This window comes from Macrobrachium nipponense, chromosome 37 (assembly GCF_015104395.2).
Source record: "Macrobrachium nipponense isolate FS-2020 chromosome 37, ASM1510439v2, whole genome shotgun sequence".
NCBI lineage: Eukaryota > Metazoa > Arthropoda > Malacostraca > Decapoda > Palaemonidae > Macrobrachium > Macrobrachium nipponense.
Window position 1 is genome coordinate 15605792 of NC_061097.1, and position 18605 is coordinate 15624396.

Sequence of the window (18605 nt, forward strand, 5' to 3'; positions counted from 1 at the left end):
AGATGGAAGAGGGAGAATATAAACGGAGGTACATTAAAAAGAATACAAAGGGCGTGCAGCTACGGGACTAAGGGACGCTACAAAGTACCTTAAGTAATACTCACAGTACACCGCGTGTGGTGCACTGACGGCACTATCCCCCTACGGAGGCAATTAGTTTTATTGTAAATCAATTGACTGCAGGCCAAATGTTAATAAAACTGCTTAAACCACGTATCGTTGGTTTTAACACGTCAGTATTAGGAATTTTTCAATTAAATTGGTAAAAAGTGTCACATAAGTTACAAACGACAATCAGTGTGTCATAGTCAGTAGTTCTGAATGTTCTCCTTTGGTTGAGTCATTATGTATTAATACCATTCAGTGGTCGAATCATTATTTTATACCAAATTCTGAGATTTGATCAGTGATTACCCTGCGTTATTTTTAAGGATTTTCATAGATTATTCGCGAATCTTATTTAATTATTCGACACTGCTCCGAGGTTTAATAATTGATAATCGTAACCTGTTCCAAGGTTTAATCACTTAATATTCAATAGCTTTGTGAAGTTTGATAATTGAGTTTTATATATTTCTGAGGTTTAATCTTTTAAGTGTTCAATGCAATTTAGATCTCATAATCGACTCTTCGATAATATTTGAAATTTTCGGATGTGGAATACCTTTGTCAATCTCTCGGGTCTAGTGGACCCAGTTAACGGCCACACCTTCCTCCCACGTTTATTATTGCTATGATGCTAACGAGGCGACTGTTTACCCTCTGCCTAAGCCGTCTCTTTGATGGTTCTAAATACTGAAGTGTTGCAATTGTTAAGCACTAATCTGATCGCTTACTATCACGGGCACTTAGTCCTTCCACTGCGTTTATGATAACTATCAGAGCTGAAGGGAAATGCACTGCATTTTTCCATTCAACCAGAACACTACCAGTCATTTGTTGTGGAACAAATAGATCATTTAGGACGAGACGAATAGGTTATTGGCAAAGCGAAGAGGAAACTATTGACGATTGGATGAACATGTCGATTGCGAAGTTCAGAATAGGTCGGTTGGAGATAGATGAATACGTCATTTGCAAAACGATGCATATGCCATTTGCAAAATGACGATGATGCCGTTTTGCAAATGTCCTTTGCAGAACGGAAAACTTGCTATTTATGAAATGAACAAGAAGATCGAAAAGTCGGCTTGCAGATAACCTTTTCCAAGTTTAATTGACTTCACCAGCCGTTTTACAAAACGCATTGCAGGACATTGCAAAACAGTGACTGAAGTAAAAAATCATCTCGACGTAGGGCTAGAGCGTAACGGCCCAGGTACATGGGCTATCTCCCCCTCCCCAAGACGACATTGGGCGAGTTCAGTTTATTAAAAGCGATAAAAGTGACGACTCTCCGGACGGTGCAATACAGCCGCACAAATGAACTCGTTTTGAACATGGGTATGGGGAACGGTGGTCCTCCTGCAAGGCAGGGCACTGTTTTGGCATCGGGTTTTCGCTTGGAATTTTGGACCATTCTCTCTCTCTCTCTCTCTCTCTCTCTCTCTCGTCTCTCTCTCTCTCTCTCTCTATATATATATATATATATATATATATATATATATATATATATGTATATATATATATATATATATAATTATATATATATAGTTATATATATAGTTCTTATAAGAATATTTTCCTTCAGTGCGAGTCAAATGCCAGAAAATGATTTTCCATCACTGGTAATTTATTAGATGTAGCAGTGGCCCCACAGTATATTGAAATGTAGAATTTTGGCCAAAGACGCTAAAAGAAAAACAGAGCGCTGAAAGGCTTGAAAGGTGTAACAGGAGGAAAACCTCAAAGCAGTTGCACTATTAAGCAATTGTTAGTTGAAGAAGAGAAGATGGAAGAAAGAGAATATGAACGGAAGTACAATTAAAGGAATGATGGGTTACGGCTAGGAGCCGAAGGGACGCTGCAAAGAACCTTAAGTATTGCCTACAGCGCACTGCATGAGGTGCACTGGCAACACTACTCTCCTACGGGGCCACAGTTTTATTAAATCACACTGTTTGATTTTCTATTTAAATCATCTTTTGTTGCACAGTATATATAGCCCATAACTTCTTGTGCCTGTCTGTTCGTACGTTCGCCTGTTTGACCTTTTCCAAAAGTTTGTTTATTAGTTAAAAATTTGATAAGATAAATAAAAATAAAACCGTGCATAATTATTTTTGTTTCTGTCCTACTAATTATTATTATTATTATATTATTATTATTATTATTATTATATTATTATTAGTATTATTATTATTATTATTATTATTATTATTATTATATATATATATATATATATATTTTTTTTTTTTTTCATCACAGTCCTCCAATTCGACTGGGTGGTATTTATAGTGTGGGGTTCCTGGTTGCATCCTGCCTCCATAGGAGTCCATCACTTTTCTTACTATGTGTGCCGTTTCTAGGATCACACTCTTCTGCACGAGTCCTGGAGCTACTTCAGCCTCTAGTTTTTCTAGATTCCTTTTCAGGGATCTTGGGATCGTGCCTAGTGCTCCTATGATTATGGGTACGATTTCCACTGGCATATCCCATATCCTTCTTATTTCTATTTTCAGACCTTGATACTTATCCATTTTTCCCTCTCTTTCCTCTTCAACTTCCTGGTGTCCCATGGTATTGCGACATCAATGAGTGATACTTTCTTCTTGACCTTGTCAATCAACGTCATGTCTGGTCTGTTTGCACGTATTACCCTATCCGTTCTGATACCATAGTCCCAGAGGATCTTTGCCTGATCGTTTTCTTTCACTCCCTCAGGTTGGTGCTCGTACCATTATTATTATTATTATTATTATTATTATTATTATTATTATTATTATTATTATTATTCAATGCGCGCGCACTTTCAGAGATATCAGAGGATTCATATAAAAAGTAAGAATACTTCTATCTTATAAACATTCGGTTAGATACATGTGTTATCCCACCTTTAATTTATTTATTCATTTGTCAATCTATTTCTTTATATGGGAATAAAGGCCTATTCTTCTGTATTTCCTAAGTCACACGATAAATTACCTACCATTTATTCGGAACATGACGGGTTTATTAACCTGGAGTATCAAAATAAAAAAAAAGTGGTTGTAGTATTACCACGAAGATAGGAATAAAAGTAGAATGGATGGAAGACAAAAATAACTGTGAGGATGAACGATCCCATTAACCTAGGAAGGAACAAGGACTGAAATGCTGGACACTTTGAGGAAGAATTCAATTTTGGCAGGACAAAGGACTCGAACTTTGATCGAGTCCATTGGAAAGGAAATCGGACGGTGTTCTTAAAATTCTTAAAATTCCAAGAGTCTCCTGTTGAAGAAAATATATGATCAAGGAGAGAGAGAGAGAGAGAGAGAGAGAGAGAGAGGAGAGAGAGAGAGAGAGCCAAATATTGGGTTCAGTGAAGTTCCAGCCTCTGAGGATTAATTAAGCCAGTGAACAACTTAAAAATTCTTCACGTCTTAACGTAAAGTTTGATCTAATTTCGGATATGATTTTAGGAGACACGTGTCCCTCTCTGAAAGAGAATTAAACCGCATGCATATTAAAAAGTAAAAAAACAACAAAACATTAGCTAATGTATGTATACTAAGTCTGCACTCTAGGCACTACGTTTTGTATTAGATTACCCGTAAAGAAAACTTAATTTATACGCATTAAGCTACAAATATCATTTAATATCTAACTCGCTCTACCCCAGAATTGATACATTTACATATGTTGTAGCTTTATACGTATATATGAATCACGGTGATGTGATCAGACTCGTAAAGTGGAAACGCGAGAGGAAAGTACTACACAGTTGTCAAGGTCGAGGAGGGTTGATGCAGACTCCAACATAACGAATCCCTGGGTGCGACAGGGATTTGTAGGTGAGGCGGCGTTAACTTATAGCCTCTCGTGGTAGCTGTGTGGTTAAAGGCGCTTCACTGTACGTCCTGATTTCTTGGTCCCTAGGTTCGCGCCCGGGAGCCGACGAAATTATCAACTAAAAATTCCCCTTCAGTTAACATATGGAAATATATTAATTTTGAAGTAGAGAGAATTAGATATTAAAGGACATTTGTAGCTTAATGCATATATATGAATCACGGTGATGTGATCACACTCGCGTATATATATATATATATATATATATATATATATATATATATATATATATATATATATATATATATATATATATATAATATGTTGTGTGTGTGTGTTTGTGCCACATAAACTTTACACGCATTGAGCAATTTCAACCAAACTTGGTATACATATAACTTAGTATCGGTGAAAGAATATGTGGGGGTAAGATAGATAGATAGATAGATACTTTATTGACCACAACAATTATACATAGCTCATAATTACAGTAATTATTTACATTTGGTCCAACAAAAGGCAAATCACAACAATTGGCAATACAAAATATTATATACACAAAAGTAAGAGTAACAGGTTTTCCATCTTATACAACAGTAAACAAAAACTAAGAGTTACCATATGGCAAACAAAATTAAGAACAAAATTCGACATTTATGTACAAAAATCATACTCCAAAAAGCTATTTTTATTCTCATTTTCCTTTATCTCACAAATACTCGATTACTTTCACAAAGGATTAAGCTAATAATCTTACATTGCTCTGCCAGGGTTCGCTGATTTGAAAATATATCCCTCATGTTAGATAAATTATAGGTATCTCTGATATGTTGTGTCCTTGAGCATATTTGCGTTACGTGTACTTCTGTTTTAAATGGCTCCAACAGGTACACAAACCGCTCCTCCAACGGCAGACGGCCTCTCCCCCTCCTACTCCACCTACCTACTTCCACGGCCAGAGAGTGAGATGCAATTCTGAACCTAGTAAATATGAGACTGTCTAATTCAGAAACATTATGCCTAACAGAATAGATGTCATGAACTAAGAGGTCATGATTGATTTCTCTATATGTAACTTTTCTTGAGGAGTCAGAATCAATGATGTTACGTCTGAGTGTTTCCATTGCGATTTTTACATCATCTCTACTATCATTAAGCAGTCCTTCTATGTAAGTCTTGGTGTTATGCCTGGCTCCTAATACGGTCTTAATTGAAAATATCAAAGGGTCATCCTCCAACGAAGACCTCTCTCTCCACATCCTACTAAAAAACTTTCTCTGTTTGCTACGAACAAGATCTCGTAATGGCGGGTACCCCGATTCAATATAGCATAATTCATTACATGTTGTCTTTCTAACGCCAATCAATAGTTTTAATCCCCAGTTATATAACTTCACTACTGGCTTCAAATCTGCATTCAGCCACGACTCACACCCATACAGGACAGTTGACATTAAAGCAGCATCAAAAACACTTTTTTTAACAATAAAAGGTATATCATTATTTTTATTCAAAAATGAAACAAACTTATTGATATGTGGAATCCTGGATCGAGCATGAGCCGCAACAGAGGAAGACACAGAGCCATCCACAGTAAAGATCGATCCCAAATATATATATTGCGAGCAGGATTCTACTGTAAGACCATCGATCTCAATTGACCCATCGTCTTGTGCTGTTCCACTAATAACAAAAAACTTAGTTTTCCCTGCATTAATTTTCATCCCATAAGTGTGACAACATTGCTTCAATAATGATATCTTATAGATGATACCTTCTCTGGTAGTTGCAAGGAGAACTGTATCATCCATTAACACTAATAAATGGAGCCACGACAAAAACCCATCAGGATTGCAATTATTCTTAATAAGCTTAATAAGATCATCAATGTATAAAACAAAAAGAAGACACGATGTAGAACTTCCTTGACGAACTCCCACAGTAGTCGTTATGATCGCAGTACCAATTATGCAGTGTGTTACCCTATAAATAGCTATCAAGGCTGCCAACATAACAGCTCCACAACCTAAGCGTTTCAGAACCTTAAATAACATTCCTCTTGGTACCAGATCATAAGCCTGACTAAAATCAACAAATACGACAAAGAGTTTGTACCCCCTTCTCCTAGCCATGTCCGTCAACAATCGCAATGCTACAATATGCTCCATGCAACCACGTCCCCTCTGCACCCCAGCCTGTTCCCTGTAAGGCTTAAACCATGTTTCAAGTCGTGAACAAAGAATCGTATCATATAACTTTGCTAAACAGTTAGTGACTGTGATACCTCTATAATTCTTGGGTTCCTGTCTGTTGCCTTTCTTAAAAATCATAAAGAGCTTGGCCAAAGACCACAAACTAGGATACGATACAGGCAGGAAAATGGCGTTAAACAAAGTAGCGAGTGTCAACAACCATTCCACTGGAAGCAACCTAAGAACAACAGGGGAGACCCCATCTGGACCACAAGCCTTATCAGGTTTAATTTTATTAAACCTGGCACAAAATGTGGGGGCATGTTGGAAGGGGGTTGGAAATGGGTGAAAATGAAAATAACTGAAAACGACAGATATATTGTTTAATCCATCGTTTTTGAGGTAACTGAGATTAATAATGACACTCCCAATACCCTTCAAGTCCAAGATCAGCCCCATTAGCTGGCGGTGAAAAGGGGTGGGAAGGGGTCATGTAAAAATAACCAAAAACGGCAGATATTAGGGTAGGAAGGGGTGACTTGGAAAAATAACTGAAAACAACAATTATTAGTGTTTAATCCATAGTTTTCAAGGTCACTGAGATGAATAGTGACTCTCCTGATGCCCTTCAAGTCCAAGTTCAGCAGCAATAAGGAGTGGAAGGTGAAAAGGGATGACATATAAAAGCAACCGAAAACAACAGATATTAGGGTCTAATCCACAGTTCTCGAGGTTGCTGAGATGAATAGTGACACTCCTGGTGCCCTTCAAGTCCAAACTTAGTCTCAGACAGCACCAATATTCTTTGAGAACTGGGCAACTATCGAATGCATTATTCGTACATATTAGAGATTTAGATCATCCTATTAACTGGAGTCAAGCAAGAGCCTTAATCCCATGTAATGACACAGTTAAAAGGAATATTGAATATTGTTTCATCAAGTCAAATAATGGAAATGTTCTAAATTTAAGTCTTGGTTTATTTAAACTTGATGCCTTCATAATGAAAAAAGTTGTAGATAAATATAAGCAACCAAATTACATGTTTTGGACCTTACGGATACTTTGTAGTTAGGATTAAATCTATGTTTAGGTTAGGGTTATATCTATGTTTAGGTTTGTGACCGTGTGATATCCGATAATCCTGGATTATTTCTCTAACTTTTACCTTTTTGACAACCATCTGGTATTTTTTATCTTTTTTACCTGATAACGTTCTCTCCAATTGTATTTCATTCGTTCCTTGACAATGTCTTAGTAAAGACGAAAGCGCTTGTATTTCTGACTATCATTTCCCTGTGGTATTCGCTTATTTTAATGAAGTCACGTGCATTTACTGTGATTTTTAAGCATATATGTAAGTGTATATATATATATATATATATATGATATATATATATATATATATATATATATGATATATATAATATATTATATATATATATATATATATATATATTATATATATATATATATATATATATATATATATATATATATATATATATATATATAATATATTATATACATATATATATATATATATATATATATATATATATATATATATATATTATATATATATATATATATATATATAATATATATATATAATATATATATATATATATATATATATATATATATATATATATATATATATATATATATATATATATATATATATATATATATATATATATATATATATATATATATATATATATATATATATATATATATATATATATATATATATATATAATATATATATATATATATATATATATACATATATACATATATATATATATATATATATATATATATATATATATATATATATATATATATATAATATATATATATATATATATATATATATATATATATATATATATATATATATTATATATGAACGCAAAATTCTTGTCACCAATACACCAGTGACCTTTCTATATTCACAGATATTAAGCCGCAAATATCGTTTAATATCGAATTCACTACACCTCCGGAAACCTTTCAGCCATGCACATGAAATGTACATTTGGTATGAATCCACTTTTTGTGCTGTTCATTGCAACATGCCACTGCGGACAACGGTCCCATTTCTGTTATTAAAAACTCGTGACAGAGCACTGCGAGTTACCTGCTCTGTGCTTAAGGATGAACCTCATATGAGGAATGACAAAGAGGAGACCGGCATCTCTTACGAATCCGTATACAAAATATCTCCCAGACGCTCTGTAATAAGCGTTGAAATATAAAAAAAAAAATCTGCTTTCAGGACTTCATTAGCCTTAAGCTCCTCCTCCTCCTCCTCCTCCTCCTCCTCCCTCCTCCTCCTCCTCCTCCTCCTCCTCCTCCTTCCTCCTCCTCCTCCTCCTCCTCCTCCAGTTGAGAGCTGCTTCATAATATCTTAAAGCAATAGACTTGAGAGGAACAATTGAAGCACTTTAGAAAATTCTCAATGGAAAAGTTTCGAAGAATTTCAGGGAACTCTTTCAAAATCTCGTCCCTTCGCAGAAAATAGTAAAGGAGGAACAATGAGATAGAGAATTGTCGACGAAGGATGGAGATAGAATCAGAGTTACGGAGGTTGAGGTAAAAAGGAAAATGAAGAGGGAGAGTACTAAAATATAAGTGGGGGTGGGGGTGGCGGGATTAGAGTGAGGATTGAAAAAACATATTAGTAGACGGTAATAATAATAAAAAAAAACGAAAGGAGGTAGATGGAGAGGATTTAGGAAGAGACCTGATATAAAAAGTGGAGGGTAACTTGAGATATCAAACGTACTTGTTGATTGGAGCGATGATTAGGGGATTCGAAGATTATCTATAGCAAGTAGGAGAACCAATAGGCGAAGACTGATTGTTTAGAAGATAGAGAATGAAGAAACGAGGAATCTGGGAATACTGGAAGCCTGACTATGGAAGAAAAGGTTTGGAAGGAAAATTTTAGATGGTCAGGTGACTGACTAACGAATAAGAAAAAAAGCAGCATGAGAGAGAGAGAGAGAGAGAGAGAGAGAGAGAGAGAGAGAGAGAGAGAGAGAGAGAGAGAGAGAGAGAGAGGGGCGGGGTGGTTAAGCAAAATTAAAATTTCCGTAATGACAGAAAAACCCGGAGCCAAAATAGTTCCCCACCCTTCAACTTGCCCATATTCAAACAGCGTTCTTTTGTAGGGCTGTAATTGCACCATCCTGGGACTCTTCTCTTTTACAGCTTTTAATAAGCGACAGGGAATGAAATCGCACAATGTCGTCTTGGGGAGGGGTGGTGGCCCATGTAACTAGGCTTTTACCCTCTAGCCCTAAGCTGCGGTGATTATATAATTACTTCAGTCAGTTTGTGTTTTGCAATGTCATATAGTGCGTTTTGCAAAACGAAAGGTGAAGAGAGGGGGGAGATTTTTTATTTTTATTAGTTTATTTTTGCATTGTGGTGAGAATAGACCACAACGTCTTTTGTTTTTGCACAACCTGATTTAACTTTCATACATTTGTAATAGATAAGAGCTATGAAACCCCGAAAACACATGTCTTTCTACTTAGGTGCGTCATGGCTTTCTTCTTTTTTTTGCTGATTTATGTGAAATTAGTAGTAGAGTATGAGACGATCTAATCCTGAGGAAGGCGGGATTCATGAGATTCCTCGTATCGGCGACTGCATTTTTCACTCTGGGTACTGGCAAATTTCGCAGCTATTATTTATTATTGTTATTAAGGAAACGATTCCACAATTATGTATATGTACATATATTTAGGAATATATTTGTACAGAAAGGTTTCTGGAATCTGTTAGATTTCCCATTTCAATCTCAGATTGAAGAGAGGAATCGAACAGTTTCCCGAAAGCTTTCTGTACAGATTTTTCTTAAATATCTTTACATATCTTTTATCTGTGGATTTGTCCATTTTATGAGTCATGCTTATTATTATTAAGTAAAAGGCATCTTTTAGCAAAAGCTGATTTTGTCTCTCTCTCCCTCTCCTCTTCTCATCTCTCTCTCTCTCTCTCTCTCTCTCTCTCTCTCTCTCTCTTACAAAGGACCTCGAGTCTTCCTGGCATCTTTTTCCATTCCAGTCCCATTCCTTCTCCAATCACCCACCATCTTGAATTCCCCACAAGAGGATATCCTCTTCCCAGCCCCTCTAATCCTTGCTACCCCCTCTAATCGAATCACCTGTCCTTTCCCTCATCCTGTTTACCGTCATTTTATTCCCATCTTCCATCCTTTTCCTTATACTCGTTACTCTCCAGGTACCCCCACCTTCTCTTCCACAAGTCCTCCATTCGGTCCTTTTATCCAATCTCAATCACTGACGTAGTTTCATGTACTTTTAGTCTCACCTAGTCTCGCTCCAGACTCCTATTCAATTCCCTCCTTCTCAACTGAAATTCTTATTCAAATTTCCAATTACTTTTCTTCCATTCCAGTTGCCCCCACGTCCTCCTTAATCCCTCTGTCCCGTTTCTCTTAATCCAAGTTCTAGTCCTAACCTTTGTCCAGTCCACTTCGCCTTTCCATCTCCATTTTCACTGTAAGTTTATCTGCTTTTTCTTAATTCTTCCTTTTAACTCAATTGCCCGTTCAGTCTTCGTAGATGATCGGGGACGAATCCCCACTAATCGTATTTTCCCTCGCTTGTTGCTCGCTGCGATTTGCGCACAATTTTCAAAGAATTTTCTGAGATTCTGGCAAGAGTTTTCTGTCAAGATTTTTCTAAACCTCTTTTCAATTGTATTAGGAGGAAGAGGAGGATTATCTGATGAAAGGTGCGTATTTCATCAGTCTTTGTGATGTTAGTGCGCGACATCACCGCTAATTACAGTGGCTGGGAAGCGATTTTCTTTGTATTTATATATATATATATATATATATATATATATATATATATATATATATATATATATATATATGTGTGTGTGTGTGTGTGTGTGTGTGTGTGTGTGTGTGTATATAGTGTTAACCACTGTATCCGTGTTCTAATATGTTGTAGGAAGCCCACTAAAATTCTGAAAAAAATTGAAAGTTTTTTATTTAAGCTTTCGGAGAGTACATTCTCTCCCTCTTTCAGAAAGAGAAATAAAAGTTACATAAACTGAAAACAACGGTCAAGGTAAAAGAAATAACATACAAGCATATGGTTGTATCAGAATAACTGCCCTACGGTGGTTTGCCAATCTTGTTTAACAACTTAGCTACACTAACTACATGCTTTGTCCTAATTGCATTACAGAAAAGGTCCAGTTTAAAATTACTCTTATATATATTCATAGCGTCAACATTTTGGATTAGAATAGATTCTAAAAGTTTTCTTTTTTCAGTGTTATTTAACTTTTTATATGTTTTTTCATTTTGTCTAGGTTAACCATACGATTTTTACTTTGTCTATGTTGAAACAGGGCGTTGTTTTCATCACCTTTCCTTAATGAGTCACGATGTTGTCTCTTTCTTCTGTCAAAATTAATCGTTTCACCTATATATGTTTTATTACACTCTTGACAGGGAATTTCGTAAATGCATCCTTTTGTTTTGTCTACATTTGTAACATTATTTGTTAGGTACTTTTTAACAGTGTTTGTATTCTTACTGGGACAAACTTTTAGAATCTATTCTAATCCAAAATGTTGACGCTATGAATATATATAAGAGTAATTTTAAACTGGACCTTTTCTGTAATGCTATTATGACAAAGCATGTAGTTAGTGTAGCTAAGTTGTTAAACAAGATTGGGGCAAACCCCACCGTAGGGCAGTTATTCTGATACAACCATATGCTTGTATGTTATTTCTTTTACCTTGACCGTTGTTTTCAGTTTATGTAACTTTTATTTCTCTTTCTGAAAGAGGGAGAGAATGTACTCTCCGAAAGCTTAAATAAAAAAAATTTCAATTTTTTCCGAATTTTAGTGGGCTTCCTACAATATACATATATAATATATAATATATTATATATATATATATATAATATACATAATTTATATATAATATATAATATATATATATATACATATATACATATAATATATAATATATATATGTATATATATATATATATATGTATAATTATATATATATATATTATATATATATATATAGTGTGTAATATATATGTGTTTATATAGATGTGTCTATATTATGTGTATATATATGTGTATGTATATATATGTATATATATGTATATATATGTATATATGTATATATATGTATATATATGTATATTTGTAGGAAGCCCACTAAAATTCGGAAAAAATTGAAATTTTTTTTTATTAAGCTTTCGGAGTACATTCTCTCCCTCTTTCAGAAAGAGAAATAAAAGTTACATAAACTGTAAACAACGGTCAAGGTAAAAGAAATAACATACAAGCATATGGTGTTGTATCAGAATAACTGCCCTATATATGTATATATTATATATAGTATATATATCCATATATATATATATATATATATATATATATATATTATATATATATATATCTATATATATATATATATATATCATATAATCATATATATATATATATATATGCTATATATATATATATCTATTATATATATAATGCATATCATATATATATATACTATATCATATATATATATATATGCATATATATATATATATGATATATATATATATATATGCATATATATATATATATGCTGATATATATATATATCATATGCATATATATATGCATATATATATATATATGCATATATATATATGCTTCTATATATATATATGCTATATATATATATGCTAATCTATATATGCATATATATATATATTGCATATATATATATATATGCATATATATATATATAGCTATATATATATCTATATATATATAGTGCATATATATATATATATGCATATTATATATATATGCCATAATTATAATATGCATATATATATATTATATGCAAATATAGATTATATATGCATATATATATATATATGCATATCTATATATTCCTCCATATTATATTATTATGCATATATATAATAATAATGCATATATATATATATGCATATATATATATATATGCATATATATATATATGCATATATATATATATGCATATATATATATATATGCATATATATAATGATATGCATATATATATAATGCATTTATATATAATGCATATATATATATAGTGCATAATATATATATATGCATATATATATATATGGCATATATATTATATGCATTATATATATATATATGCATATATATATACAATATATATTATATATGCATATATATATATATATATGGCTATATATATATAAATTTTTATAATTAGATATATTCATATATATATGCATATCCAATATATGCATATATATATGCATATATATATCATATATATGCTGCATATTATATGTGCATATATATATGCATATATATATGCCATATATATATGCATATATATATCATATAGATATCCATATATATATGCATATATATATGCATATATATATCATATATATGCATGATATATTGCATATGCAGAAGCCAGGTACTATGTCGTACCTCTAAGTAAATGGGGATACAATCCACAATGAAGTAAATTCCTCTTGTAGTTTAAAATATAAATTTCTTGTATAGGATTAAAGCTTTCGACCATCAACTGTGGTCTTGTTCACTAAAGTGTGATATGTCACCTCAAGGAACTGACAAGTAAGAGCACAAACATTTGAAAAAACAACGGTTAGGTAACAAGCTAGTTCAAATTATGAATGATCAGGCGGTTGAGCCCTCGTTCTTTCCAGAATTCGTCTTGATCTTCGTGGGGGAATGTTTCTATTGTCAACTGCTTGTTCTATGGTGGTTGGGTGGTTTGATGGAGAAATGACCTGAGTGGAGTAAACAGGAGAGGAAGCAGCATCGTTATTGGCACATATATTTCTAAAGTTTGAAATTTTCCCTTTCCTACATATCTCCTCACAAATAGCTGTATTTTCTGTAATCCCAGTATTTCCTGCAAAGGTCTCGTTTAATGAAATTAACGCCCCTTCTACTACTCGTCTCAAAGTCCGGTCGTTACATGCAAAAACAACCTTTGTACCTTTAAAATTTATTGCGTGGTTTTTCTCCCTCCCATGTATGTTGCGCAATTGCACTGTATGAACTTCCCCTTCTGCAAGCAGCAACGTGTTCTTCCCTTCTCTTATCAATGGAACGTCCGCTTTCTCCCACGTAACATTCATTGCAATCACTACAAGGTATTACATATACTCCTACATTCTCTCTATTACCCGGGTTATTTTTAATGAGTTTCTTCTTGATTGTACTGTTGTACTGGAAAACTACGTTGAAGCCGTTCTTTTTTCCTTTAAGCTGCCTAGAAAATTTATTAAGTTAATAAATTTTCTAGGCAGCTTAAAGGAAAAAAGAACGGCTTCAACGTAGTTTTCCAGTACAACAGTACAATCAAGAAGAAACTCATTAAAAATAACCCGGGTAATAGAGAGAATGTAGGAGTATATGTAATACCTTGTAGTGATTGCAATGAATGTTACGTGGGAGAAAGCGGACGTTCCATTGATAAGAGAAGGGAAGAACACGTTGCTGCTTGCAGAAGGGGAAGTTCATACAGTGCAATTGCGCAACATACATGGGAGAAAAACACACGCAATAAATTTTAAAGGTACAAAGGTTGTTTTTGCATGTAACGACCGGACTTGGAGACGAGTAGTAGAAGGGGCGTTAATTTCATTAAACGAGACCTTTGCAGGAAATACTGGGATTACAGAAAATACAGCTATTTGTGAGGAGATATGTAGGAAAGGGAAAATTTCAAACTTTAGAAATATATGTGCCAATAACGATGCTGCTTCCTCTCCTGTTTACTCCACTCAGGTCATTTCTCCATCAAACCACCCAACCACCATAGAACAAGCAGTTGACAATAGAAACATTCCCCCACGAAGATCAAGACGAATTCTGGAAAGAACGAGGGCTCAACCGCCTGATCATTCATAATTTGAACTAGCTTGTTACCTAACCGTTGTTTTTTCAAATGTTTGTGCTCTTACTTGTCAGTTCCTTGAGGTGACATATCACACTTTAGTGGACAAGACCACAGTTGATGGTCGAAAGCTTTAATCCTATACAAGAAATTTATATTTTAAACTACAAGAGGAATTTACTTCATTGTGGATTGTATCCCCATATATATATATATATATATATATATATATATATATATATATATATATATTATAGATTTGTGTATATATATATATTGTGTATATGTATATATTATATATATATGATATGTATATATATATATATATATATATTATATATATACACTAACAATATATATATATTCTATATATATAATATATATATATATATATATATATATATATATTATATATATATATATATATATATATATATATATATATATATAATCTGATATCTTGCGCTTCGAAATTTTCCTCTTATAAAATAAGTGGCTCAGTAGGTGAGTTTGTTACAGAAACTCGGGGTGAGGAAGAATTTTATTTTTTACTTTTATTTTAAAATACAAAAATAAAATGTTTTCATTATTTCAACAAAGTTGAACACTTTTCTTTATGCAATTTTTTTCTAACTTTTACCTATAAAAAATCTCTGCAACCATCTTAAATTATTTTTAAAAATCCCTACCAAGTATCTCAAATTATTTACAAAATCCCTACAAACCATCTCGGATAATCGTCCCCCTAAGACAGCAAAAACTTTAATTTTCAGTAAGCTTCTGCATACGATTCACCCATATACAATACACATGATTGAAAATCAAAAGAACTGCTGTGTTCCTATGTTTTTTTATATTTCGCTTTAATGTCTAACATTAATATTTTGATTCATTCCTTACACTATACGGAACATAAAACCTCAGCTTTACTCGTGAACAATATAGAAAGTATTTTCAACTTATTTGACCACAGAACTCACAATTACCATTTTTCATTAATTCCCAACAACGCGTCTTTTATTTGTAGATAACCTTTCATGTAAATACGGAGAGAGAGAGAGAGAGAGAGAGAGAGAGAGAGAGAGAGAGAGAGAGAGAGAGAGAGAGAGAGAGAGAGAGAGAGAGAAGAGCGCCAAGTCTATAGTAGTCTACAGGATTGTATCCACATGTTTTCTTCCTTTATCGCTTAAATGAATATCTTTATTGTATTTGAATGTGCTCATTTTATACAGTAATAATATTGCCCTAAATAACTTCCCCGTCCACAACGACCAAGTATTTTGCATGGAAATCTGTATTGCTCCAGAAATGTGATGTTTTAAGGTGTCTTTGAAGGACCCTAACAAAATTTGGCGCCAAAAAGGCAATCCGTGGGGTGACTGAGGCAGGGCTGCCAGGTCTGGCATTTTAATGCCATTTTGGCATTTTTGAGGTTTGGTTGGCATTCATTTATTTTAAGTTCATGCCAAACCTTGTATGGCATTATATTTGGCATATTGACCGTTCGCCGTATGGGGTATTATAATGCAGTCGTAAAATGTTCCCTCTCCCTATTCTCTCGAATCGGCCCATGAATGCTCCTTAAAATTTGTCATTTTTACTGGTTGTTCTAACCCTTCAAATATAGGGTAAATTTTCTAAAAATTAAATTAAATTAGATTAATAAATAGTTTTATTTTCTTTCTCCTTTGAAATCTTACCTTGAAATCACATCTGGGGCTTCGGCATTTGAATATCGTAGGGTATTCCCTAGTGGGTGCTACAGGCAGTGTTAGCCAGGGCCCGTGTCGGCACAAGGCTGGCTTAATTTAAAACAACAATAACCACCTAAGGAATTAATCCTTTAAACGGTGACCTACCAGAATGTGTACGTGGCTACGTTTCTGCCACATCTACGATACTTCACCACTTTTAGCAAAGACGTATGTGTTTGGAATTAGGAAGAACCTGTCAATTAAACTGTTCTGTGGCTAGATTTAGTCACTTTCCAGTGTTTAAGTCGCTATATTTTGCATTTAGCAACTTTTAAGCCACTTTCTATGGAAACTAGAAATAATTCTGGCAACTTTTCAATAAACCCAGTAGAAGCCTAGAAGGGGCTTAATCTGCCAATCAACCCCCACTCCACCTTACCCCGTGATCCTCGTCCCTGACCGTTGACCCAAGTCCAGAGTATATGCATTTAGTGGGTGCATTCAGATTTGGTCTTTATATACCACCCATTAAGACTTGGTTTTTCCTGTGGTGACAATTCTCGTGTTTTTCCTCCGAATGAGAGGAGGACACGGTAATCTGCCCTAGAGCAAATCACGTTCGAACTACCTAGACTGAAATTTAAAAATAAGGAAATATATTCCATGATTTCCGTGTCCGTCGTCGCCAAAGGACTTTTTCAGTCGGAGCTGGACATCTGTACTGTTACCGTGTGGGCTAGTTGCTCGATCGCTTAATATCTCAGACTAACTGATCAAATGTGGCTTGAGCATATTTCTGAATCATAATTGAATTATTCTTGAATTTTATCAATTTATCGCATTAAACTGGTTATTAAGCAATAACTGTAAAGAAAAAAAGTGTTTTCAGCCTAGACAGTGATTTCTTTCATTCAAAATGGGAAAGTGGAAAGCTGCTTATGAAGAGGGTAGAAAATATAACAAAGAATGGGAGAAAGAATTCCAGTGGTTAACATGCAGGGGTAATGTGTGTCACTGCATAGTTTGTAATTCTGAAATAAATACAATGGAAAAAAGCTCATTGGTTCAACATGAGAAAAGTGCAAAACACGTGCAAAATTGTGATGCAGTGCCGAAAAGGGGAATTCAAACCTACTTTGGTGGAAGCTCTTGTGAAAAAAATGTCAAAGAATTTGAATTGAAATAGTGTTGCTGTTGCCTGTCACGCTGCTATACGGTCTGTTGATCATTTGACAGAGAAGATTAAAGAATATGGCCAGAAAAGTGCACTTGGAAATGTGAGACTGCACTGAACAAAATGTGTCTAACTTATAACTAATGTTGTCGCCAAGTCATATTACGAAGACCTTGATAGATGAGTGTACATATGTATCTGCTTGCAAACTTCTTTGCCTTAGTGTGAAATTTTATTCTACACGTGAGAACATCGTGAAAACTGAGTTCCTATCACTGATACAGATAACATCAGCCACAGCAGAGAGCCTTTTTAAAGTGATTTCCGATTATTTTGCTGACATAAATGTTGATTAGCGAATTGCATAGGATTTTCATCAGATGGTGCAAATAATGTGTGGTACCCCCAATTCTGTCTTGTCACGGCTGAAATTAGTATCGCCAGGAATTATTTTCATGAAATCCACACACCACAGTCTTGCTCTGTGTGGTGAACACGCATTCAAAAAGCTGACTGCTAATTTAGAATACTTGCTATCTGAAATAGCACGATGGTTCAAATGTAGTACTCTTAGGAGATAAGAGTTTTTACAGGTGTTTCATGCCATGCAGGAAGAGTATGTTC